Here is a 6,305-nt window from a genome sequence, read left to right on the forward strand (position 1 = left end):
TTTTTCTATTTATAGATCGTAATATGGATTGGGTTATCCACGGGAGTCTTGGAATTTGCTTATCGCCTGACATCAAGATATCAAAATTTTCACGAGTCCTTGACGGATGGTGAGATGCCCTCACCTTCTAGAGTAGTTTACCAGCCATGCTTTTCTTGTGAATTCCTCTTTTCCATGTAGAGTTATGAATTAAGATTATTGCTGACTTGTTTATGTAGATAAACCAGAGTTGATATCAGTATAATCATTGTATTTATGTTTTGTTTAAATTTACGTGACTCAAAGTTCCTATAAGTATTATGTACCCATGTAAGCGTTATGTATATTACTTTGCATCACTTTATATGGAAATAAAATCATTTGAAATGATGAATTGAATAAGTATCAGGGAAACAACAAGAACAGTAAGTGTGTGAAGGAGGGGAGAAAGAAAGGGAGAGAGTACGGCATGCTGGGGGGGGGGGGGGTGAGTGAGATGCCTGATTGTCATTCCTTTGATTTATACAGTTCATTATTCCGAAGGTTCGTTTTCTGAAGAATCGTTAATCAAAAATTGATAAAGATTCGTGATTCCGAAGATTCGTTAATCCGTAATTGAAATAAGGTTTGTAATTCCGAAGATTTGTTAGAACGCACCGTTTTACTATTTTTGATTAATGAACCTTATCATTTTTTGTAACGAGCCTTTGGAATAACGAATCTTCGGAAAACGCCACAAATGTTGGAATTTACTTAACGAACCCTTTTTTATTTTTGGATTAATGAACCTTTATCACAGGCATAGGAAATTTGTGTTTTTCGGAGTAACGGATATTCAGAATAACGGACATTGCCTGATGTTTGCGTGCGTGCTAAATATAAAAAGTAGAGGAAGTTCTTGAAATGAGACGGGGGGGGGGTCACCTTCTCCTCGGCAAGATTGTACCTTTAGAGACATACACTGTAACTAACACGCCTCAGACCCTAGTCCAGGATGCCAAGTTCAAAAAAAATTTATGAGTGAGATTTTCATGACTCGGCATCTCAGTGCTCGGCGCGCGAATGTGCGCCCGAGCGAGGGTGTGGGAGGGGTTTTCCCCCTTCCCACAGCCCGTTAGGGAGCTTTTTCAATTTTTAGCTCTTACCATAATGGTGCGATCAGGTGCATGCTTAAGTGACTATATTTTTCACTTATTTTGAAAGACAAAAGGGAAATTTATACCTTCAATTGCAACTATCACTTTAATCCTTTGATCTATGCTCATTATTACAGGCATCGCCCGATGCGTGATAATAATAGGTACCATGCGTGAGATCGTGAGACGGACCCTAAATGCTCGAGTCTCACGCCGTGCGTGAGACTTGGTAGCTCTACTAGTCTCACAGGAACGCTTATCTTAGCGTTAAATCTGTTCTGTGTCTGCACTCGCAGTTTGCTTAGAGTATCCAGTTCTGCGGCGTCTCTTCAGCTTCTTTTGCCGTCTTATTTCGAATGTGATGAAGCGGTCCTCGGCGAAGTACTTCTGGTAAAGCGGTGCGAGGACAAAGAGGGAAGCGGAAATGACGTACATCACCACAAATGACAAAATGGCGGCACTGTACGATCCTGTTCTGTCTATCGATTGACCTGACAAAGAACATAGAGAATCAGGAATGACTGTGTTGGGGCTGCTTTTCTCCATGCTGTATCATAGTGAAATTAGAATGTTGCATGATTATAATCAAAATGGTAAAAATTATAGTTACAGTTATAAGCAGGTAAAAGCACAATATATAATGTATTCATGTCATACGCCCGTCACCTTCCCCTTTTTTGGTGGTGTGAGGGGGTGGGGAGTGTGAAGTGAGGTAACGTGATTCATGAAGTATTGGAGGAGAATTTTCCCCCAATATCTGATACTCTTATGGTACTTTGTGGTATCATCTGACACCACTTGACATATCGCATCACCACACAGATACCACAGCCAGCTATCACACCAGCCTGTGGTACAGTAGCACACAGGACTCCAACGTGTGCTATAATATTTGTGTGTGGTACATGTGTGATACCACCCACGTACCACACGGAGTACCACACGAGCCTGTGGTATATGCAACAGAACCACGTAAGTAGCGTACCTGTGTTGACATGTTTGTGTGGTACGTGAATACCGACAATTAGTACCACACGGAGTATCACACGAGCCAGGATATGATCTTGTGGGGGGGGGGGGGGGGGGGAGGGGCGGTTACTATAAGATGGAGCGGAGCGACTGATCCCAAGCGAGCGAGCGAGAGGGAGGGGGATGTCCCCCCACCCCCCTCACACGGTGAGAACTTTTGCATTTTGATGCAGTAAATGGTGCGATTTGATGCATGTTTTATCGACTTGAAACGGCCCCACTTGTTTAAGGTAGCAGGATATTTTGATGTGGATTATCATTGACCAATTTGCCTATAAAGTGGTAGCATTTAGATAAACGTCTTGTAATAATTCTTACAATGAATTTCATGAACGCTGTCTGTTAGGTAATCAAACAGAAAAGGCATGCACACGAGGGTGACATATTTCTCCTCCCAAACGAAGGAGATTTTACATTTTCAGACCTGAAATTCAGCGATCTGGTGCAAATTTTTGGTGCAACACTTGGAATTTTTTCTGCCCCACCCCCCCCCCCCCGAAAAAAAATAATGGAAATAATTATGACTTTTTTTTTCAGGGAAGTGTTAATAACAAAATCACGGCATGGCTCTCATTCCGCGAGTGCATCATCTGTGTCTATGTACAAAGTCTAATTAGGTAGAGGGGGAGGGTGTGGGAGGGGGTGCTCCCTCCCTTTCGACGGAGTTTTTGTGTTTTTAAAATTGAAATAAAACGATCTGAAGCACACTTTTTGTGGGAAATTCGGAAATTGTCATTCCCCAAAGTGTGCTAAGTCTATAGAGGGGCCATTCAATGGGAGGGTGGCAAGATACCCCTCCAATATTTTAGGGATTTTTTTCTTCATTTTTAGAACTCAAATTCAACAATCTGACGCACACTTCTGTTGGAATATCTAAAAATTTTGTCAGAGAAGTGCAAGTCTGATGTGGAAGGAGACATAGCAAGATGATGTGGAAGGGGATAAGCCCTATTCTCCCTCCTACATGAGGGAGATTCTGTATTTTCTCATCGCAGTTAAACGTTTTGGTGTACATATTTTGTGGCATATATTTTTGAAACCTCAAAGTGTAGCCATAGTCTATATACTTGTATGCACAGGGCGGGGGCAAACTGCGAGAAAGCGTGGGAGAGTGCTATCCCCACCCTTCCCGTACGAGTGGGCTTTTGCCTTTTTAAAGTTGAAATTGAGATACACTGTACCTCGTATACGCATATTTGATGGAATATTTGGGAAATTACCAAAAAAATGATCGGGGAACTGAGAGAGGAAAGGTTGATTAATAGGATATATTCCCCTTGTACATGAGGGAACTATTGACTTGTCGGAATGTAAGTGAAAGTCTTGTACACTCAGAATAATTCAGAATCTTAAGGTGGGGCAATCGCCTCCATCGCCCCCCCCCCCCCCCCCTTGCTACGCCGATGCTTAGACGGGAACTTCATGTAAGGGCGGAATCTTTCGAAATTCAAATTCATTGGTGTTGTGATATTTTCCATGACTTTTTAAACTTTTTTCTTTCTTTCTTTTCTTTCTTTTTTACTAACCAAAAGTGTGTGCTGCAGCCCCCCCCCCCCCGGTTCCGCGACCCCTGCACAGTACCTGTGCTGTCATATGTTTGTGTGGTACATGGTGTGTTGTACCACAGGGACTACCACACGAGCCTGTGATACAGTACAACGCAGTTCCTGTGGTAACAAGTTGTGTGGTACATTGTGTGGTACGGACAAGTACCACAGGGAGTACCCAACAAGCCTGTGTTACAGTACCATACAATGCCTGTATTAACATTGCTTTTGTGTGGTACATAGTGTGGTACTGTCAAGTAGGTATACCACAGGGAGTACCACTAACATTTTTGTTAGGGATTGTCCACATAATATATAGACTGGTTGCCAATTAAAGAAAAAAAAAAACAGTAGCGAATTTAGCTATAGCGAGGTCTAATTCTGACGAATATTTACTTTACAAAAAGAGCAAAGAGCCCGAAAGGATCAGAATGTATACAATAATGAATGGTAAGCATATACAACAAAACTTAAAGACTTAAAAACTTAGGAAAGAAAAGCAAGAACAGGTGCTTCCCCTTTTTGTTTTCTTTTCTTTTTGCTTTATTCTGTTCAAGTTTCAAGGTTTTCAATTTCGTTGCTTTGACGCCCTGCCAAAACCCCGTTAAAATGTCGAAAGCTCAGTATCAAAGGCATTAAAGTGAACGACTGGACACAACGTCCACTGAGACTACATGACTAAACACTGATTTTGTTTCGTGTTATAGTATTCCTAAATTTGCGTCCATATACTACTGTATCGTCTCTCATTTAAGATATGAATGATTACTATACTGGTCGATATGTTGACTGAAGGAAAGTTGTGCATGGGATTTACCACACGATATATTCAAGCATGTCGTATATTCTCACCCGCAAGAGACCCCAAAAGATAGCCGATTCCGTTACAGAAGACAATAATAGACCAGACCGAGGGCGCGCTCTCCGCCGTGAAGAAGTCGTGAGGGATCGAGTAGATTACCGCACTAGTAATAGGCGTCAGCACTCCCCCGGCAACTGATGGCAGTCGGTAGGGAAATTGACAGAAACAAAAACGAAACAGAACAAAACAAAAACAAAGCAAACAACAAATCTCAGTGTAGGTTTACTTTTGTCATTATACAGCAAAATTCAATAGAATTTGCCATTTCAATGGAATAAAAATCAATCTAATTTCATCAAAAATTCAATGCAATCCGATTTCAATAACTTAGATTCTTGGATCCGCCCCTGATATAAGAGTCAGGGCAGGGCCTGGCTACGTTTTTCAAAGTAAGGGGCCGACTTTATGAGAACAGGGAGGTCGATTCGTTTTTAGGATGGAGGAGGAGGGGGGGGGGGGCGCTTTGCTGCCACCTTTGTACCAACATCGAATGACAAGCTCGATCGACTGCTCGACTTCTACTGCCCGTCCTTATCTTCACAACTTTTTCGACTTCCATCAAATTTCCTTTCATTTTTAATCCTCCTCCGGTCAGCCTAGACCTTGTATAATGACGACTTACCGGAAACAAGAGCCAAGATTATGGTGATGTTGTCCACTACCAGAAGGCAAGTCATGACGGCTAACCCAACGAGGGATCCAAACATTGAAAGGAAGATGTTTGGTAGAGGGAAGATTTCACCCAGCAACGACATGAACAACTTCCCCACGAGGTTAGACACGCCTAGGAAGACGAGTGCCAGAGAGCCATCTTCGATCGAATAACCAATTGAGACAATATAGCTGACCTGGAAAGCAAGACGGAAATGATGGAATAGAAAAAAATGCACAATTATTTAATGATGATTGTTACATAATAAACAAAACAATGGGAAATAGCATTTATCCATTGTCACTATCGAAATATATCTCACACACACACACACACTCGCAAAGTATAACTGAGACGGCATTTGCCCGACATGTCAGTTTCTACATGTGAGTTGAACGTCAAAGGCTATTGAAATCAAAATGATTGATACCAACAAAATTCATATACACAGGACCGGTATCCTTGACAATCACTTTGTTTGTTTTCTTCATTTTTTTTGACATAACAGCCAATAAAGTCAAAGATAAAATACACATGAGTAAAATTGCCACGGGTGTTGATACTTGTACATCATTCAAAGAAAGCGATAGTGATCAATCCTGTTTATCAATAAGACAAGACACCTTTCTGATAAAGCAATACTGATCAATCCTAGTTATAAATTAAGACAAGATCTTGTCTGCGGATATACATCATTCTGATAAAGCAATAGTGATTAATCCTAGTTATCAATTAAGACAGGATCGTGTCTGCGGATATACATCATTCAGATAAAGCAATAGTGATTAATCCTAGTTATCAATTAAGACAGGATCGTGTCTGCGGATATACAGCTTTCTGATAAAGCGATAGTGATTAATCCTAGTTATCAATTAAGACAGGATCGTGTCTGCGGAAATACATCATTCTGATAAAGCAATAGTGATTAATCCTAGTTATCAATTAAGACAAGATCGTGTCTCGGGATAAACAGCTTTCTGATAAAGCAATAGTGATCAATCCTAGTTATCAATTAAGACAAGATCGTGTCTGCGGATAAAACAGTTAAAACAAGATCGTTCTTGAGGATCGTGCCCAAGCAGGGTCAATGTTCCTCACCA

Source organism: Diadema setosum, chromosome 4 (assembly GCF_964275005.1).
Source record: "Diadema setosum chromosome 4, eeDiaSeto1, whole genome shotgun sequence".
In the NCBI taxonomy this organism is placed as follows: domain Eukaryota; kingdom Metazoa; phylum Echinodermata; class Echinoidea; order Diadematoida; family Diadematidae; genus Diadema; species Diadema setosum.